The 21,963-nt window shown below is 46.4% G+C and overlaps 1 pseudogene; it reads left to right on the top strand.

The window, feature by feature from the left end:
* Window positions 1–845: 845 nt before the first annotated feature.
* LOC136519870 (protein STRICTOSIDINE SYNTHASE-LIKE 10-like) lies at window positions 846–1,787 on the top strand (annotated as a pseudogene).
* The last annotated feature ends 20,176 nt before the right edge of the window (window positions 1,788–21,963 follow it).

Here is a 21,963-nt window from a genome sequence, read left to right on the forward strand (position 1 = left end):
TGTCGTACTGTTTGTCTGCGTTCTCGTAGATCAATCTGAAATCCCACGAGGCCACAACCCAGCTTGTGCGCGACGAGGCCCAGGTCCCTTCCCTGTCACGCACCGGCAAACTGACGCACAAATTTTGTGGAGGCCCCTACGCCCACGAGCCTCCCATCCGAAGAGAGAAACACGCGCCACGTTTGGGTCCGAATCCGAACTGTGATAGGTACAACGGTGAATTTCTCGTATGCTATTAAAAAAGATCGTAATGCCCTCGGTGTTTTTGAAAAAGTGAAGTGATCTTAAATGTCATTGCTCTGACTTTTTTTTTCCCAATGCCACTGTCGTCAGTTTAGGCTTTAACGCCGTCAAACTGTATGTGTGAAAAGTCAAAAATACCCTTAAGTCTAAATATGTCATTAATTTTTTTTTAAAATCTTAACAACTTCAAATGAAAAAACTCAAAACTAGAAAGTTGTAAATCTCCTCGAGATCTATAATTTTTATATAAAAACTATCTTTATTTAATTCCACAAAAAAAAGATATAATTTTTTTAAGATATATATATATATCATATCAAATTATATTTTTTTTGCGCAAGCCAGCTTCCGAAATCCCAACACCAACAGCGCCGTCTCGTGATCGGCGGTCCGGCTCGTAAACAAAATCTCCCGCCAAAGCGGCCGAGTCCGAAGGCGCGACGGGCAGGTTTCAGCGCCATAAAACGCGAGCCCACGGCGCGGCTAGAGCAACATAAGAACACACGACAAATCCAGCACACACTGCACGAGATTGCGAGAGCGCTGCACGCGTCGGAGATCATCGCGAGGAAGCTAGCTAGTTGGGTGACGCACTGCACAGCATGGGGGCGCGGCAGCTCAATCTGGTGACGTGGCTCCTCGCCGTCGTCGTCCTACCCCTTTTCGCCCCGCCGTGTGCCTCCGCGCAGGTCAAGACAACCGACACACGCTGGAGCTTCCACCTCCCTTTACCCAGCGGCATCAGCGGCGCCGAGAGCCTTGCCTTCGACGGCAAGGCCGAAGGGCCCTACGCCGGCGTCTCGGACGGCCGCGTCCTCAAGTGGGGCGGCAGCGCCGTCGGCTGGACCACGTTCGCGCACAGCGCCAACTACAGGAGGATACCCCTGTGCACGGCGGACGCGGTGCCGTCGGTGGAGACCGAGAGCATGTGCGGCCGGCCCTGGGCCTCCAGTTCCACTTCAAGACCGGCAACCTCTATATTGACGACGCCTACTTGGGGCTCATGAGGGTCGGGCCGGGCGGCGGCGAGGCCGAGGTGCTGGCGACCGGTGCGGACGGCGTCCCGTTCAACTTCGTCAACGGCCTCGACGTCAACCGGCCACCGGCGACGTATACTTTAGTACTTTACTGACTCGAGCAGCACGTACCCGAGGAGGTTTAACACGGAGATCATGATGAACGCGGACGCAACGGGGCGGCTGCTCAAGTACGACGCGCAGACGAAGAGCGTCACCGTGCTCAAGGCCGGCCTGCCGTACCCGAACGACGTGGCGACGGCGGACCTGCCGGGCTACCCGGACAACGTGAGGCGGGACGGCAAGGGTGGCTACTGGGTGGCGTTGAACCAGGAGAAGCAGCGGCTGGACGCGGCTCCGGCGACGGCTCCCGCGAAGCACCTGGTCGGGGTCCTCCTGGACGCCCACGGGGTGGAGGTCGAGGAGCTTACGGCGGCCAAGGGTGTCACACTGAGCGACGTGGCGGAGAGGAGGGGGAAGCTGTGGCTGGGCTCCGTGGAGCTCGAGTACATCGGCCTCGTTGCTTGAGCGGCTGTGTGTCAAACTGTGCCAACGTTAGCTATGGTCATGTTAGCAAGATTAGGAATTAGGAATTGGACGCCGCGCCATTACTGAGATGGTTATTGGTGATTTTTACTGGGATCCTAGAGCTTTGAGACTTTGTTGGAGAAATAGACAAAACTAATTAGATTTTGTCCTGCAATGACTGGGTTGCCCGATTGGAAACAAGTAGTCCCTGTTCGGCTGGCAGAATTTTAGCTGAAACTGACTGAAAAACACTGTTCTGGCTGAATTGTTATAAGAGAAAAATACTATTCCGACTAAAAAAAGAAGTCGAACAAGCCGGATATGGGATAAGCCGAATGGGGCCAACGTTTTCCATGAATAGTTAAGGAACTCTCTACCCAATAACCGAGTGTTTTGAAAGTTTCTGGCACCTGATTTTTTCTATGCATTTACACTGTCTTTTAACTATATTTACATTGTCTTATTACTATATTTACAATGATTTATTCACTGTAATTTATTGGATAAAGTGATGTAATTTAAAAATATAAAACAACTTATATTTCTATGGATTGCGGATCTCAGAGAAATATACGCCAAATTTTTCAAAATTTACAAATTATTTTTATGAATTACAGATATCAGAGAAATATATGTCAAATATATGTCAAAATTTACAAGCCCAACCACAGCCATAGCCCAATGTCGAGCGCAGCAACAGCGGCTGCTGGACCTGGCCGCGGAGCTCAAGGAGGAGCGTCGCCTCCGCCGGCACTGCCCATCCTCGCGCAGCAGCAGGTCGCCGTCGTGTCCTCCCCGGCCGGCTGCGCACCATTGCCGTCGCCCCTGCAGCCGCTCGCCGCCACGCAGCATACGCGAGGGCCGCCTCCACCGCACCGCGACCCAGTAGCCACAAACTTGAGATATACATCATCCTCGCTTTAGCTCCGGATTGAAAGGACATTTGCACAAACTTGAGAACTGAGCATTTTATCTGTTATCATTTCAGCAGCAACTTCACCTATTGGTGATGAACGCAGCATTACAAATATAAAATGGAATGAAACTGCCACATGCACGTTTCATCAAACACCATAGCTTCACTACAGGATGCAATAAGCCAGTAAGGGTCTGTTTGGTTCCCAGCTCCTAAATCTAGGCAGTTAAACTACCTCCTAAATTTTAGTAAGGTCATGTTTGGTTAGGTGACTAAACCTAACATATATATGTTTATAAAGACCAAAACACCCCTCATTAATGCTAACTTGGTGCCCCTGGCATTTGGCGCCAACAGTGCCGTGTTGTTGGCTCCTGCTAGCGCCGCAGCCTACCGCGTGTGGCCTTGGCGCCAAATGCATGCCTGGCTTGCTACTCTGCTTGGCTGCTCTGCTAGATGCTTGACTGCACGCTAGCGCCATTCCTTGCAGCTCTGCTTGACTGTTATGGTAGTTGTTTGTCGCAATGTACATTCTCACAAAATAATGTTCAAATGGTTTACAAAAAAACTTCATTATTACAAACCATGGCGCTGCTATGACCTTGCAAACAAACCATTCGCTATCCAATCACGAAATTGATTCATGTTTTCATCTTTGTCTCCAAAACGTGTGGTGCCTCTAGTTGCTTGAGTTGAAGTTTCTTCCTCTATTGGTATATAGTTTTCATCTTGATCACACAAGTCAAAGAGGTCATCCATCATACCACTCTGTCTAATGAAATTGTGCAGTGCCATGCATGCCATTATTATTTTGCTTTGCCATGGGAAAACTAGGCCAATCCAACAAAATTCTCCACTTCATCTTTAGGACTCCAAAAGACCTCTCTATAACATTTCTAAGTGAAGAATGTGTGTAATTGAAGAGCTCTTTTGTACCTCTAGGTGCGGGCCCTTCTCTCCATTCGGGCACATGGTATTTTGTACCTCTGTACGGTGCAAGAAAACCTGGTCAATTTGGGTACCCCAAGTCAACAAGATAAAATTTATCTACACAACACAATACTTGTGTAAGTAACATGACAAATACTATGACAAAGACAATGAAGAAATGTAAAAGCCCATACATATCTACAGGTGGATGTGGAAACTTATCATCAAATTTCTCAAGTGCATCATTGAACACCCTCATACCATGAACTGATCCTGACGATCCAGCTAGAACAAAAGTAAATCTCATATCAAAGTCGCATACGGCAAACACATTCTGTGTGGTGATTCCTGTAAGAAAAATGGACCCTAGGCCCATTTACTTTGGATTTTGGTGTTTGATGACCAACACAACCAAGTTGGACTAATAAATTTGCAAGTGATTGTTTTGTAGTTCAATAGGGTACAAGACGTGACTTGGACGAAGGCGATGCGATGATCTGATGATCAACACCATAAGCAAGACCCTAGGAGCACAAGAGAAGACCTAAGATATCAAGCAAAGTCCAAGCACGAAGATAGGAACCTAGCCGAACGCAAGATCGCGAAGAAACGAGCTCACAAAGGTGATCGGACGCTGGACCGGACACTGGCGTATAGCGAACAGACGCTCCGATTAAGAGGCTCGACAACAGAAGGCATCAGCAGCGATTGAACACTGGCGGCAAATCGACCGGACGCAGAACAACAGCGTTCGATCGAGTATAGAAGGTTATAGAGTGGCGAAATTCAGACCGGACGCGTCCGGTGGCAAGTGACCGGACGCTGGCAACGTCCGATCAATTGATCGCGGCTCTAAAAGTCGGGACGACCGGACGCGTCCGGTCAGTAGCAGAAAAGTGGGATTTCATCCCAACGGCTACTTTCTCGGTGGGGCTTATAAATACACCCCCAACCGACCAAATGAAGTGTGTGGAGCTGAGGAAACATACCAAGGGTGTTGATACACTATTTTAGTGATCTCCACTTGCATAGTGTTTAGTGATTCATTAGGTGATTAGCATAGGTGCTTTGCGAAGTGCTTAGGTTGATTAGACCACCGCTTATGCGCTTGCCCTAGGTTTAGGCCTAGTGTTTAGTGAGGTTTGCATACCTCTTACCACTCGGTGCTTGCACGCACCATCATTGTATATTGGAGGGGCTTGTAGTCTTGTGAGATCACACCAACCACGGTTGTGGTGTGGCCGCCACCGTGTACCAGAGGAAACAAGGCCTGCGGCGTTTCGGCTGGAAGCTTGATTATGAAGACGGCGGGGAGCATCCGGGACAGGCTTGTCGGAAGGCACGTCGGAGACCCACTTACGCGTGGGGAAGGCCCGAGGCTATCCACAGAGTTACCTGACTGGGAGCTTGGCCCTTGCGAGGGATTCCTTACGAGAGGCTCTAACGAGGACTAGGGGAAAGCTTGCATGCTTCTCGATACCTTGGTAAAAATACCGAAGTCGTCGATGGGAGTTTGCATATCTCTACCTTGCTCTTTAGCTTCCGCATTTACATTGTTTACATTACTCCTTTTTACGGTAGAGATAGCAATACATTAGCAAAATCGTAGTTGCACATTTAGATAGTTTATCTTTTGCATAGGTTTTGCTAAGGGTAGAAAAAGAGGCCATAGTTTTAAGTAGAATTTTAAGTTGCCTAATTCACCCCCTCCCCCTCTTAGGTGTCACGATCCCCTACAAGTGGTATCAGAGAGAGGTTGGCTCAATTAGGACCTTTGGCTTAACCGCCGTTGAGCCGACGCTATTAAGAGTTGTTGGGATGGATACCTCTAGGCCTCCGCACTTTGACGGCACTAACTTCGCCAATTATAAAGCTAGAATAGCTTGCCACCTTGAGGCAGTTGATTTGGGTGTTTGGAGAGTCACTCGTGACGGGACGAAACCCATTAAAAATCTCGATAAACCCACAAAGAGTGAAGAAAAGGAAATGCATTTCAATGCTAGAGCTAAGAATTGCTTGTTTGAATCATTTAGCATGGATGTGTTTAACCAAGTGTTCAATTTAAATACGGCGCATGAAATTTGGTTAAAACTTCAAGAGCTCCATGATGGCACATCTAATGTTTGTGAGCAAAAACATTGTCTAGCTAAACAAAATTATGATTCCTTTACAATGAATCATGATGAGCTTGTTCGTGATATGTATTCTCGTTTGAATCTAATTATCAATGAGCTCCATTCAATAGGATTAACAAAGCTAGATGATGTGGACATCGTGAGGAAGATCATCTCCGTGCTTCCACAAAAGAAATATGCAAGAATCGTCATCATCCTTCACAACATGGAGGACTTGAGCACCATGACCCCAGCCATAGTCATTGGCAAGATAGTAACATTTGAAATGTCATGCAAGATGGGTCAAGAAGAAGCCTCTTCATCAAGCAAAGGCAAAACTCTTGCATGTAGCGAGAAAAAGAAGATGAAGGGCAAGCAAGTTGAGACAAGCTCAAGCTCAAGGTCCTCAAGTGAAGATGAAGAAGAAGATGAGGATGAGGATGAGGATGAGGATGATGAAGATTCAAGTGATGATAATCAATCTTCCTCCTCCACCTCCGACCTTGATGAAGAATCAATCAAACTTATCAATAAGATGGAGAAGATGATCCAAAGGCTCAATGTCAAGGGTGTGCCCATCCAAATTCAAGATATCATCTTCACCAACCAAAGAAGTGAGCAAAGAAAGAGAGGATCCTATGGATACGGCGAGTTAGGGCACTTTGTGAAAGTTTGTCCAAACAAGCCCACACCCAAGACAAAGAAGAAGGCGTGCAAAAACCAAGCCCTCACATCAATAAGGTCATGGGATGATTCTTCAAGTGAAGAAGAACACCATCACAAGAGGCGAGGCCACAAGCACTCATCATCAAGCTCTTCTCGTGTGTGTCTTATGGCACGAGGTAACAAAAGCTCATCCTCTAGTGAGAGTGATAGTGATGATGAAATGTCTTCTTATGATGAAATTGTGCAACAAAATCTTAATTATGCTAAAGTTTGCACTAGTCAACAAAAGAAGCTCGAAAAATTAAAAGAAAAGCTAGATAGTTCACAAGAAGTATATAAAACTTTGCTTGAACAATATGAGATATTTGCTAATCTCAATATTGAACTATCTACTAAAATTGAACAAATTGAGGCTAGTGTAACAACAAATGCATGCGCAATCAATGATGAGCAACTTGTAAAGAAAAATAAAAAATTAAAAGAAAAGTTAGCTAGCTCACAAAATGCTTATGAAAGTTTGCTTGCTAAAATGGAGACCATGTGCAAATATTGTGATGAGCTAACTAAAAAAGTTGCTAATCTTGAAGCCGTTGGTATAACCCCCATCAAGGCATCTAAAAAGAAAAGTTCTATCTTTAACATGCCTGAAAAGGATGCCTCTACTTCTTACAATGATTTATATTTAGACTCACCCTTTGTGCAACCAAGTTTGTGTTGAGAAAGTTGTTGTAGATACATGCACACAAGAGGTTGCAATGGAGAATGAGAAACTCAAGCAAGAAGTGGCTCGCCTCACCAAGGACTTGACACAAGTGAAAGGCAAGGCGGAGCAAGCCCAACTTCATCAAGATAACACCATCAAGGGAGTGAAGAAGCTTGATGAAGGACAAACCGTGGTTTACTACATGTGCCACAAGGAAGGTCACAAGTCCTATGAGTGCAAGGTGAAGAATGGGGGAGGAGCAAAGAAGAAAGAGAAAAAGCAAACAAGCAAGCTCTCCAACACCTATACCAACAAGGTGGACAAAAAGGCCTCCACACCTTATCTCTCTTGAAGAAGAAAAATGACAAGGTGGTGGCCATCAAGGTGAACAAGCAAGCCAACAATGGGGTCAAACGCTTTTGGGTGCCAAAGGAGATCATTTCCAATACGAAGAGCACCAAGAAGGTTTGGATCCCAAAAGAGAAGTGAGAAGTCCAATGGACGTCGGGGAATTTGGAGACTTGGCAAAAGTATGGGTGTATTTCATGGGGTGCATCATTATGGATAAAGTCATTGCCAAATGGGTTAGTGAATACTATGGACCAAAACTCCCCTTTCCATGTTATGTAACTAGATATTATTACTTTAAATTGGTATCTTTAAACATCTAGTTATTTTTCATGCCTATGTTTGCATTTACATGCTTATATCCTTTGTCATGCATACACTAGGTATATCTTATGGTAGGCTTGCTCGGTTTTATTCTTAACCCTTGGAGCAAACCTACATGGTTTAAAATTGTTTGGAAGCACGGTACATAGCTTGTCTTTTGATTATTCATCTAATATGTGCCAAAGTCCAAATTGTAGATAATTTCTTCCAAATATCGCCTTCGAAAATGACTCTCACACTCATGTGATGTCATCTTTCAAGTGGTATTTTTTATTCTAAAATCAATGTGCATGTTTCCTACAAGTATTCCATACTTGTGTGCACAAATTTAGGGGGAGGTTACTCTACAAGTTGGATGCTTTGAGACTAACATCTTTTCAAGCTTATCATGTGTGTAGTAGTCTCATTGCAAGGAAAATGGAGTTTGCTGGAGTTAAGCATCATACTTCAAATATCCACCACCAATTGCAAGTGGTAGAAATCAAATTGGTTTCCACATGTGGTATTTCTAAACCGATATCATCATGTTGATTTTATTTTGATATTTATATGCTTTCTCCATGCATTATATAGATTAAATTCCCTTGAGCAATAATTTACCAATTATGCATATGCTTTGTCTTCTACCATATGTATGCATATATTTAGGGGGAGCTTAGTCTATATAATGTGAGAGTCAAATTTTGTGACCGATTCCACTCTACATACAAAGGATCACAAAGTTTGACCCTCCCTTGTGCTATTAATGTCTTCCTTTTCGGTGTTTGATTCCAAAGGGGGAGAATTTAGAGGACCAAAAGCAAGCATTAATGTGTAGGACCAAAAGCTAGATCATAATAATTTACAAGTGGTAATGGTCTACAAGTGGTAATGGTCCGAGAAAGGGAGGATAGTGGATTATGGATTAGCCTATGTAATGGGGAGTATTTGTAGGAAGCAAGGCTTAAATCCATAATGTCACATGAGGACATTTGCAAGGGCAAGATAAGTTTTTATATAGTATCTTTTAGTCTTACAAGTAGTATCTTTTAGCATCATATAAACTTGTCCCTTGCATTGTGAAAGCATCTAGGCCCCTAGTTGGATTTCGGTGATTAATGTCAATACAAGATTACTATGACTAACGTGTGTTTTGCAGAGGCAATTAAGTTAGGTCATGGTAATGGAGATCGATTGGGCAATCGAGGTTGTCATGCCCCTACGATGGAAATCGTTTCGGTTTTCAAAGGATGGACGACAAGGTTAAGGATAACTAGTTCTAAGTGTCGATTGGAGTTGGAGAGACACTTAGAGTAGTTTAGGACTTTGTTTTTCCTTTGGCCGTACTATGAAGGGGGGTATGAACGGGTAGCTTGACCTAGTTGAGTCTAGTGAGTTAGGTGTGGTGCACACTTGTTAAAACTAGCTCTAGGTAGCTCCTATGAATGCCTAAGATCCTATGGAGCAAACTTCATTCACATATGTTCGGAAGTTGAAAGTGAATGGAGGGTCAAACACTGACCGGACGCTGGCTCCGGTGCAACCGGACGCTGGCCGCAGGGTCCGGTCAGTTCATTTGACTGAGGTGAACAAGCCTGGTGTGACCGGATGCTGGAAGGTCATGTGACCGGACGCTGAGGGCCAGCGTCCGGTCGACTCCAGTAAGGGTCCAGACTTGGGAAAGAGTGACCGGACGCGTCCGGTCAATGCTGACCGGACCCTGAGGGTTCAACGTCCGGTCGAGTCCAGTAAGGTTCCAGTAAGGGTTTTATGCGACCGGACACGTCCGGTCAGTGCTGACCGGACCCTGCCAGCGTCCGGTCAACTCGTTACTACTGGTTCGCGGGTTGAACTGACCGGAGCGTCCGGTCATCCCGCAGAAGCTCATAACGGTTCGTTTTTCAGGCTGGCTTATAAATAGAAGCTCCACTCGTGAGTGGAGTTACTTTTGCTCATTCCAACAGCTGAGAAACACGTTTGTGAGTGCCAAAAAGAGCAAGGTCCTAGTGAGGTGTTTGTGATTTGAGAATCCTAGAGAGCAGCCTCACTAGCAAATCAAGAGTAGCAAAGTGTGCATCCATCTTCTCATTAGGCTTCGCGTGGTCAAGTGAGAGTTCGTGCTTGTTACTCTTGGTGATCGCCATCACCTAGATGGCTTGGTGGTGATTGGGAGTTTGGTGTTCACCCGGCGGAGCTTGTGGGTGACCCAACTCAAGTTGTGAGCGGCTTTGGGTGATTCGCCACGACGGAGTGTCGAAGAATCAACCCGTAGAGAGCACTTGATCCTTGCGCGGATCAAGGGGGAGCTACACCCTTGCGCGGGTGCTCCAACAAGGACTAGTGGGGAGTGGCGACTCTCCGATACCTCGGCAAAACATCGCCGCGTTCCCTTCTCTCCCTATTTACTTTGAGCACTTACTTTGAGTATTTACTTTGAGCAATTCAATACTTGTTTTACATCCATAGAATTGCTTGCTAGAGTAAGGTTGGAACATAGGTTGTGAGTTCGTTGTGCATTAGTTTGATAGGAACACTTTTCTAGGCACAAGGGGTTAATTGGGCTATCCGTAGGATTTGTTTATTGCAAGAGAATTTCGAATTAGCCCAATTCACCCCCCCCTCTTGGGCATCTTGATCCTTTCAATTGATATCAGAGCCTCGTGCTCACGTTTTTAAGCTTAATCGCTTAGAGCAAGATGTCTCATGGGGATGGACCTCCTCCTATCTTTGAGGGAGATGATTTTCCATATTGGAAAATCCGCATGGAGGCATACTTAGAAGCTCTAGATGTTGGAATTCTTAGAGCCGCCTCTCAAGGGTTCCCAGCACCTAGGAATGCCGCACAACTTCAAGGCGATGAAGTGAATTATGAAAAATGGAATGCAAAGGCTCGCAACACCATTTTTAGAGGCCTTTGCAAAGAGGTGTTCAATTGTGTAAGGAACCACAAAGACGCCCATGCACTATGGTCGGACGTTTGTGCGCTCCATGAGGGAACCAAGAGTGAGCGTGAGGAACGCTATCATCTTGTGATTAAAAAGCTAAATTCTTTTGAGATGTTTCCCAAAGAAAGTGCTAATGAGATGTATTCTCGATTAAATGTTCTTGTAGAGGAAGTCAATGGGCTTGGACTTACTCAAATGTCACCATCCGATGTTGTGAGAAAAATCTTGAGTGTCCTCCCCATTGATAAATATGGGCACATTGTGACCGTGCTACATCAAGGTGATCTTTCCACCGCTACACCGACACAAATCTTGGGAAAGATCAATGCTCATGAGATGTACATGCACATCACACCACAAGATGGCTCATCCTCTACAAAGAAGAAAGAGAAGGACTTAGCATTCAAAGCTAGCCAAGACAAGGGCAAAGCAAGACTTGAGTATGAGAGCTCAAGTGATGAAGATGATGAAGAAAGCCTTGCCCTCATGGTGAAGAAGACCACCAAGATGCTAAAAAGGCTAAATAAGAGTGGCATCAAGTTTGATGGCAAGAAGAAGAAGTTCTTCACGAGCTCAAGAAGAAAGCCAATCTCCGAGATGGATTGCTACAATTGTGGCGAACTTGGCCACCTAGCTCATCAATGCACAAAGCCCAAGAAAGACAAGTTCAAGAACAAGGGCAAGAAAGATGAGTCAAGCGATGAAGATGAAAAGAAAAAGAACAAGCCATACAAGAAGAGAGATGGCAAAAAGAGGGACTTCTACAAGAAGAAGAAGAGTGGCAAGGCCTACATTGTCGGTGATTGGCTCACGGACATTGATTCATCAAGTGGATCATCCGATGATGATAGTGATGATGAAAAGGTGGCCGCCATTGCTATTGATCTTGCATCTTCACCGCCACCATCGCCATCATCCTCTACACACCTATGCCTTATGGCCAAAGGTGAACGCAAGGTAACTAAGGGTGATGATAGTAGTGATGACGAACATGCTAGTGATGATGATAGTGATAGCGATGATGATGACTCACCTACATATGATGATCTTGTCAAAATACTAAGAAAATATACTAAGATCATTAGAAAGAGTAGAGCTACAAATGAAAAACTTGATGCTAAAAATGATTCACTCTTAGCTAAGTGTGATACATTAGAAAAGGCTAATGGTGAGCTTAAAGAAACAAATGATTCTATATCATCCAAACTCAAGGAGCTCAAATCTTCTAAGAAAGAGCTTAAAGATAAAAATGATAAACTTGAGTGGGTGCACAATGAGCTTATCACTAGTCACAATAAGCTAAAAGATGAATATACAACTCTAAAGATTAATTATGATACTCTTATTATTGCACAAGAATTCTTACCAAATGAGCCACATGATGCTACTAACCATGTTGTTAAGATTGATATAGCTACCTCATGTGATGATTTAATTGATGAAAGCATTGAGCATGGATCTAGTAGCAAGGGCAAGCAAGTGGTTGAGTGCAATGACTATGATGAGTATGTCAAGCTCAAGAGTGACAATGAGAAGCTCATGAAAGATTTTGAAGAGATGAAAAGTCACAACACCATTGTGCTAGAAACTCTTGATCATGACAAAAAGGTGATCCTTGAGAATGAGAAGCTAAAAGAAGAAATCAAGAAACTCAAGGAGGAGAAGAACAATGATATTCTCAAGGAAGAGAACAAGAAGCTCAAGATGGAGAAAGAGCATCTCAAGGTGGGATTGAGCAAGTTTGCTAGAGGCAAGCATCTCCAAAGTGAGCTACTCATGAATACCGTCATGAAGATGGATAGAAGTGGCATTGGATACATGGCAAGTGTAGAGAAGAAGAAGGCTCAAGCTCAACACCAACAATCAAAGCCAAAGCCAAAGCCAAAGAGATGTTTTGAGTGTGGACAAGAAGGCCACTTTGCTCATGAGTGTCAAACTCCACCACCACAACCCTTGCCCAAGCATGCTAGACCCTTTGCTTTCAATGCTCACTACATGCTTAGAAAAGATTCGAGTGGAAAGATGAAAGTCATGTTCTTAGGTCCCCCCAACAAGAGTAGGCCTAAGAAAATTTGGGTGGCTAAGTCACTTGTTGAGAAGGTGAAGGGCCCTCAACAAGCTTGGATCCCTAAAGCTTGAATCTCTTGTGTGTAGGTGAACTACAAGACCGGTGGAAGTCATTGGGTTATTGATAGTGGTTGCACTCAACATATGACCGGTGATCCTCGTATGTTCACCTCACTAGATGAAGAGGTAGATGGACAAGAGAAAATAACATTTGGAGATAATTCAAAGGGCAAGGTTAAAGGATTGGGCAAAGTGGCAATATCAAATGATCATTCCATCTCCAATGTGCTCTATGTTGCTTCATTGAGCTTCAACTTGCTATCCGTTGGGCAATTGTGTGATCTTGGCTTTCAATGCTTATTCACCGAGAAGGAGGTTGTTGTATCAAAGGTAGATGACAATCTAGTGATATTCAATGGATTTAGATACAACAACTTATATCTAGTTGACTTCACCTCCGAAGATGCAAACTTGAAGACTTGCCTATTCACCAAAACAACACTTGGGTGGCTATGGCATAGAAGACTTGCTCATGTTGGGATGAGCTCACTCAAGAAGCTTATGAAGAATGATTTGGTGAGAGGATTGAAGGATGTCAAGTTTGAGAAGGACAAGCTTTGTAGTGCATGTCAACCCGGCAAGCAAGTTGCAAACACTCATCCAACCAAAGCTTTCATGTCAACCACAAGAGTGCTAGAACTCCTACACATGGATTTATTTGGACCAACAACATACAAGAGTTTGGGAGGAAATCTTTATTGTCTTGTGATTGTGGATGACTATTCAAGATATACATGGGTGTTCTTCCTTCATGACAAATCCGAAGTTGCATCTTGTTTCAAGAAGTTTGCCAAGAGAGCTCAAAATGAATTTGAAGTGAAGCTCAAGAAGATAAGAAGTGACAATGGCAAAGAGTTTGACAACACAAACATAGAAGCTTATTGTGATGAAGTTGGAATCAAACATGAAGTCTCCGCAACCTATACTCCTCAACAAAATGGTGTAGTTGAGAGGAAGAACCGGACTTTGATCACTCTTGCAAGGACAATGCTAGATGAGTACAACACTCCCGAAGCTCTATGGGCGGAAGCAATCAACACCGCATGTTATGCATCCAACCGCCTATTTCTTCAAAAGTTCCTTGTCAAGACACCATATGAGTTGCTCAATGGGAAGAAGCCGGACGTCTCCTTCTTTAGGGTGTTTGGTTGCAAGTGCTACATCTACAAGAAGCGGCAACACCTAGGGAAGTTTCAAAGGCGTTGTGATATAGGTTTTCTTGTTGGTTACTCATTGAAGTCCAAAGCATATAGAGTATTTAATCATGCCACCGGCTTGGTTGAAGAAACATATGATGTGGAATTTGATGAATCTAACGGCTCCCAAGGAGCACATGAGAATCTTGATGATGTAGGTGATGAACCATTGAGGGAGGCTATGAAGAATATTCCGGTGGGAGACATTAAGCCAAAAGATGATGAAGATGATGTACAAGTCATTAACCAACCTTCTTCATCAAATGTACCACAAGATGGTGAAAAAGTTGGGAGAGTAGAAAATGAAGATACTCATATCTCCCATGAGCAAATGGTGGTACAAGCACAAGATGTTGATGCTCCACAACCTCCTCCTCAAGTGGTCAATAGAAGAAATACACCTCTCCTACAAGATCATCCACAAGATCTCATCATCGGGAGTCCAACAAAGGGGGTGATGACTCGATCTCAAAAACTTACTTCATTTATTGCTCATCACTCTTTTGTCTCTTGCTATGAGCCTACCAAGGTAGAAGAAGCTCTTAAAGATCCGGATTGGATCAATGCCATGCATGAAGAGTTGAACAACTTCACTCGCAATGAAGTTTGGAATCTTGAAGAGCGACCAAAAGGTGCAAGAGTCATTGGAACGAAGTGGGTGTTCCGCAACAAGCAAGATGATCAAGGTGTTGTTGTGAGGAACAAGGCAAGACTAGTTGCAAAGGTGTTCTCTCAAGTTGAAGGTTTAGATTTTGGAGAAACCTTTGCACCGGTTGCAAGATTAGAAGCCATCCGTATCCTTCTTGCATATGCATCACATCATGAAATGAAACTATATCAAATGGATGTGAAAAGTGCATTCTTAAATGGCTTTATTAATGAACTAGTCTATGTTGATCAACCTCCCGGGTTTGAAGACCCTAGATATCCTAATCATGTTTATAGGTTGTCCAAGGCATTATATGGGCTTAAGCAAGCCCCAAGAGCTTGGTATGAGCGCCTTCGGGATTTCCTTATTGAGAAGGGCTTCACTATTGGGAAGGTCGACACCACACTATTCACCAAGAAGCTTGATGGGCATATCTTCATTTGTCAAGTATATGTTGATGATATCATCTTTGGATCATCAAATGAAGACTCATGCAAAGAATTTGGTGAATTGATGTCCAAGGAGTTCGAGATGTCAATGATTGGTGAGCTTACATTCTTTCTTGGTTTTCAAGTCAAGCAAATGAAAGAAGGCATCTTCATCTCTCAAGAGAAATACACAAAAGATCTTCTCAAGAGATTCAAGATGGATGAATGTAAGCCAATCAAGACCCCAATGCCTACCAATGGACATCTCGACCTAGATGAGGGAGGTAACTCGGTTGATCAAACTCTCTACCGTTCCATGATTGGTAGCTTGTTATATTTAACCGCATCTAGGCCCGACATCATGTTTAGTGTGTGTATGTGTGCTAGATTTCAAGCTAGTCCTAAGGAAACACATTTAATTGCCGTAAAAAGAATCCTTAGGTATCTTAAGCACACACCAAGCATTGGCCTTTGGTATCCCAAAGGAGCTTTATTTGAATTAGTTGGCTATTCCGATTCGGATTACGCCGGATGCAAAGTTGATAGAAAGAGCACATCCGGAGGGTGCCATTTGCTTGGTAGATCACTTGTGTCTTGGTCCTCCAAGAAACAAAATAGTGTGGCTTTGTCCACCGCCGAAGCGGAATACATTGCCGCGGGTGCTTGTTGTGCACAAATATTATACATGAAACAAACTTTACTAGACTATGGAGTAGCTCTAGAGAAAGTACCTCTTTTGTGCGACAATGAAAGTGCGGTAAAACTTGCAAATAATCCGGTTCAACACTCTCGCACCAAACATATAGATATCCGCCATCACTTTCTAAGAGATCATGTAGCTAAAAATGATATATCACTAGAAGGTGTAAGATCCGAAGATCAATTAGCGGATATCTTCACTAAACCGCTAGATGAGGCTACATTTTGTAGATTGCGGAATGAGCTCAATGTACTTGATTTTAGTAACTTCACTAAAAATTGAGCTTGTGTTGTCCCTTGCATTCATTGTAATATACAACATGTGTAATTTGTGGCAATGCATATAGGGCTTGTCTAACATGGTTAAGATAACCGCCGAAAAGCGTGTGAAGAAGCTTAACTTTGGATCAAACTTGACAAGCAACTAGATTTACTTACAAGCATTACATATGCATGAATGTTGTTTTGTCAGTTTGTTCCATTTGCCCTCTTGTTGCCTATTTTCTTAAAAAGAATTATAGCCTAAGGCAAAATATTTTGAAAAATATGAGGGTTTGAGAGAGGTCACTCACATCAGTCCCAATTGGTGTTTATTTGAATCTTATTCAAGTTGGGACTTGATTGGGAACAGGCAGCGCGAAGGAAGTTTGAAGGTTTACTGGAAAAGGTGCACCGGACGCTGCACCGGACGCTGCTGTCCAGCGTCCGGTCAGTTCACAGGAGGTGAACTGCTATTGAAGGAGTGACCGGACGCTGCGTCTGTGCGTCCGGTCAGGAAGGGTTCAGCATCCGGTCGATCGGAGGAAGATCAAGTTGTACTGACCGGACCCTGCCTGCGTCCGGTCATGGACCACCGGACGCGTCCGGTCGCGATTCCAGAGGATTTGGACCTCTCTGGAATCGACCGGACGCTGGGTGGTAGCGTCCGGTCGCTACCACCGGAGCGTCCGGTCAGTGGATCTCGCGCGTCTTAAGGACTCTTTTCCCGTTTCCTTTTCTGTCACGAGTTGGGGGATTACTTAACTGCCCGCAACCCCTGTCTCCCGTCGAACCCTAGCCCGAGCCGCCGCCGCATCTCCGCCGTAGCCACCTGCACCGGTCATCTCGCGCCCGCCACCGCGCTCGGCCCCCGCTCGCCAGCCGCGCTCCAGCCAAGCCCGCAGCCGAGCCACGCGCCGCCGTCCCGCGCGCCACCGTGCTCGGCCTCCTTGCCAGCCGCACGCCGACGTACCTCGCCGCGCCACCGAGCCTCACCCGCGCCAGCTCATCTCGAAGCGCCGCCGAGCTCCAGCCCTGCCGCGATCTGCAGCACCGCACCGGCCACCTCGCGCCCAAGCTCGCCGCTCCGCCGTTGCCAAGGCTGCCCGTCTTCACGCCGAGTGCACTAGCCCTACCATCCCTTGATTGGTAAGGCAAGTTTTGTGTTTCAATCTTGATCTCCAATTGTGACCTAGATCAAATTCTAAATGCACTGATTCCCCATTACATTCAGGGCGTTTGACCTAAACCTAGCCGGTTCCGAGGATCCCCCGCGTGACATCTTATCTATTCTTGGTTCGCGGATCGTCAGGTAGAAAGCCATTCGATTCAATTTCGCATCTACATTGCTTTCTCCATTAGGGTTTCGCATCTATTAGACATATGGTATTTATTTGTATATCCATCTATTCTATCGTGCAGCGAGTCGGTTCCGTTGTGTTTCGTCTGGCAGTTGGCAGTAAACTCGGAGCCAAGCTTGCGAGTAAGGATCGAGGCCAAGCCTCGAAAGCGGCAGTTTGACAGTTGATCTTCATCAGCGGCAGTTCACCATCTTGTCAGCTCAGATGGCTCGCACCAAGAATGTTGGTGGTGGCCCAGGTGATGATGATCGGAGGCCCCCGCCTCGTCAGCCAGCCGGATCCAAGGGCAAGTCAACCAAGCAGCTGACATCCAAGAAGCGAAAGTACCCTGACGCCGAGACAGCGAGAGCAGCAGCTGTTGTAGAGGCCGTAGAGCGTGCCGAGAGGGGTGGTACCCGCAGCGGAGTTGTCATTGCAGGTCAGCCAGTTTCACCTGCAGCCAGAGCTGCGATTGAGGATGTTGAGCGTCTTCTTGGTAGTCCAGCTGGGACTGCCACGCTTGCAGGATGATGGGTTGCCATTGAGGAGGGTCCGTCAGCACAGCAGCAGCCCCCACTAGCAGAGCCTCAGCCAGCCCAGGAGACTCAGGAGGGTCAGGAGACCGAGCCGGCACCTCAGCTACGCCGCTCGAGTCGTACCAGTGCTGCAGTTCCACCGAGGCCAGTTACACGGCGCAGGGGTTCACGCCCTCCGCCCAGACCACAGGGTCCGCCTCCAGTGGTTCACCTCGACTTGAGGGCCGCTACAGCCAGGCAGGTTCAGCAGCTGCGGTTTGTTGAGTTTGAGATCTGGTTTCCTCCGAGGAGGGATGAGAGAGCAGCTGAGGGGTTCTACACGCCACTGCAGGAGGATTTCTACAATGCATATCTTAACAGTGGGGCAGTGTTCAGATCACAGAGGGTCTGTCAGATAGAGTCCATTGTGGCAGCAGCCGGAGAGAGCATTCGGCAATACTTGTCATATTTGCCAGGATTGTCAGATCTGATTGGACGGACGGGCATATATGTACCTTCTTGGGTCCGTCAGTTTTATGCCTCGCTCTACATCGATCCTCATCACAGATACATTCACTTTGCTTTCAAAGGCAAAGACTACAGAGTGACTAGTGGCAGAGCCAGGGAGATACTGAGGCTACAGGAGCAGCCTGTTAAGATGCATGAGGTTTGCTATGGACATCAGGAGCCTCCCAGGCGTCCTCATGGAGGGCAAGTGCCCCCTACAGACTTAGTGTGGCGTTGCTTCAAGGAGCCGTTTGGAGAGGGGTTGAGCAGGAACCCCAGTGACTTGACTCCTACAGCGAGGATACTAGAGGCCATCATCAGGAGGACACTGCTTCCTAGGTTGGGATACAGGGAGGGCCTGACTCGCTTACAGCTCTGGCTTCTCAATGCCATCATGCAGATGACAGTGTTTGACATCTGGGACCTCCTTCTTTCAGAGATGGAGGATACTATAGCTGAGGGATTCAAGGGTCGCAGGCAGCTTCCCTATGCTCACTGGATCACGTTCCTCATCCGCAGAGTTGTGCTTGATAAGCCCCCTAGCATGATGGATGAGTATACAGGTGCCACTACAGAGTTCCCAGCCTACAACCTATCACAGAGGATCAGACACACCACTCCTTAGGCACCCAGACAGCCTAGCCGTCGTCCCGACGTGCCAGAGTCCACAGCTCAGCAGGATGAGATCATCAGAGGGATTGCAGCTACTGAGGAGGAGGAGCTAGAGGCACAGCAGGAGGTGAGCGAGTACAGTGATAGCTCCGACGACGACTACCAGCCTATACCTCAGATGCCTCCACGCAGACATGATGCAGAGGCCGGTAGCTCCAGTTCTGCTCCACCTGCTCCACAGACCGACCCCGCTCTCATTGCTATTCTTGAGCGGATGCAGCAGGATCAAACACGACAGGCACAGGAGACAGCTGCCAACTTCGCACAGTTTCAGGCCCGTCAGGACGAGTTCCAGCGGCAGCAGCAGCTCCTTCAGCACCAGTAGTTACTTATGCAGCAGCAGCTCATGGGATTCATGCAGCATGTAGTGACAGCCATTGGGGTCCCAATGCCACAGCCTTCGCCCCAGCTAGCACAGCCTCCTACCACTTCGACGACTCCAGCAGTACAGCCCATCGGGCTTCAGAGTCAGGGACAGCCTCCAGTTCAGTTCACGTCACCTCCTGTATAGGTGTCCCAGTGGTTAGCTTCACCTGGTGTAGCCCCGCAGTTCACTCCTTATCACACGGGTTTCTCCCCATAGCAGACTTCCTCGCTATTCGTGCCTGAGACATCAGTCTCCAGGAGTCTTGGAGCATCATTCAGTGAGTTGACCGGCATGCCTACTCTGCCTCACATGCATACTGCCGGTCCATCTACAGCAGCTCCAGCTATCATGACTACTCAGAGGCTCCCCTCGTCTGTCGCCTCGTTAGATCCTACGACAGACATACTTGTAGCTTCACAGGCAGCACCAGCCCCAGCTCAGACCCAGACCGCTTCAGCGACACTTCCTGCTTTAGAGGGTCAGTCAGTTCAGAGCTCAGGGTCAGATGATGATGGCGCCCAGTTCCATCTTGCTCCACGTACTTCAGCGCCTGACTCGTCCACTGCAGCCCCGCCGACCGACCCTTAGGTTTTGGTGTTTGACGCCAAAGGGGGAGAGGGTTTGAGTATGTAGACTTAGGGGGAGCGAGTTTTAGGGGGAGCTAGTTATCTAGTATTAGCTTATTATATACATTTGGAGTTTTATTTGTGTGATACACTATTACTTATGCATTCGTGTGTTTACTTTCATGCATACTATTATATATATATGTGATAGTGCTATCTACGTGGTTGTGATATTTGACATATGTGACTTCAACTTTGCTTTATCTATATGTCATACCACTTGTGTAATGCTCATTTGCTTTTGCTTCCGCGTTTATACTTCGAAGCAAATGAGCCTTGTTATTTGTAGTCATGCCTAATTCATATCCTTTGAGTACATTGTGTTGGCTTGGGTCATATAAGCTTGACTAACTCTTTTGTTCTTATTGACAAAAGCTTATATGAACCAAGCCCGTCAAAAACCTCACTCCATAACATACTCGAGGTGGTATTGTCATCAATCACCAAAAAGGGGGAGATTGAAAGCATCTAGGCCCCTAGTTGGATTTCGGTGATTAATGTCAATACAAGATTACTATGACTAACGTGTGTTTTGCAGAGGCAATTAAGTTAGGTCATGGTAATGGAGATCGATTGGGCAATCGAGGTTGTCATGCCCCTACGATGGAAATCGTTTCGGTTTTCAAAGGATGGACGACAAGGTTAAGGATAACTAGTTCTAAGTGTCGATTGGAGTTGGAGAGACACTTAGAGTAGTTTAGGACTTTGTTTTTCCTTTGGCCGTACTATGAAGGGGGGTATGAACGGGTAGCTTGACCTAGTTGAGTCTAGTGAGTTAGGTGTGGTGCACACTTGTTAAAACTAGCTCTAGGTAGCTCCTATGAATGCCTAAGATCCTATGGAGCAAACTTCATTCACATATGTTCGGAAGTTGAAAGTGAATGGAGGGTCAAACACTGACCGGACGCTGGCTCCGGTGCAACCGGACGCTGGCCGCAGGGTCCGGTCAGTTCATTTGACTGAGGTGAACAAGCCTGGTGTGACCGGACGCTGGAAGGTCATGTGACCGGACGCTGAGGGCCAGCGTCCGGTCGACTCCAGTAAGGGTCCAGACTTGGGAAAGAGTGACCGGACGCGTCCGGTCAGTGCTGACCGGACCCTGAGGGTTCAACGTCCAGTCGAGTCCAGTAAGGTTCCAGTAAGGGTTTTATGCGACCGGACACGTCCGGTCAGTGCTGACCGGACCCTGCCAGCGTCCGGTCAACTCGTTACTACTGGTTCGCGGGTTGAACTGACCGGAGCGTCCGGTCATCACGATCGGAGCGTCCGGTCATCCCGCAGAAGCTCATAACGGTTCGTTTTTCAGGCTGGCTTATAAATAGAAGCTCCACTCGTGAGTGGAGTTACTTTTGCTCATTCCAACAGCTGAGAAACACGTTTGTGAGTGCCAAAAAGAGCAAGGTCCTAGTGAGGTGTTTGTGATTTGAGAATCCTAGAGAGCAGCCTCACTAGCAAATCAAGAGTAGCAAAGTGTGCATCCATCTTCTCATTAGGCTTCGCGTGGTCAAGTGAGAGTTCGTGCTTGTTACTCTTGGTGATCGCCATCACCTAGACGGCTTGGTGGTGATTGGGAGTTTGGTGTTCACCCGGCGGAGCTTGTGGGTGACCCAACTCAAGTTGTGAGCGGCTTTGGGTGATTCGCCGCGACGGAGTGTCGAAGAATCAACCCGTAGAGAGCACTTGATCCTTGCGCGGATCAAGGGGGAGCTACACCCTTGCGCGGGTGCTCCAACGAGGACTAGTGGGGAGTGGCGACTCTCCGATACCTCGGCAAAACATCGCCGCGTTCCCTTCTCTCCCTATTTACTTTGAGCACTTACTTTGAGTATTTACTTTGAGCAATTCAATACTTGTTTTACATCCATAG

Source organism: Miscanthus floridulus, chromosome 18 (assembly GCF_019320115.1).
Source record: "Miscanthus floridulus cultivar M001 chromosome 18, ASM1932011v1, whole genome shotgun sequence".
Lineage (NCBI taxonomy): Eukaryota > Viridiplantae > Streptophyta > Magnoliopsida > Poales > Poaceae > Miscanthus > Miscanthus floridulus.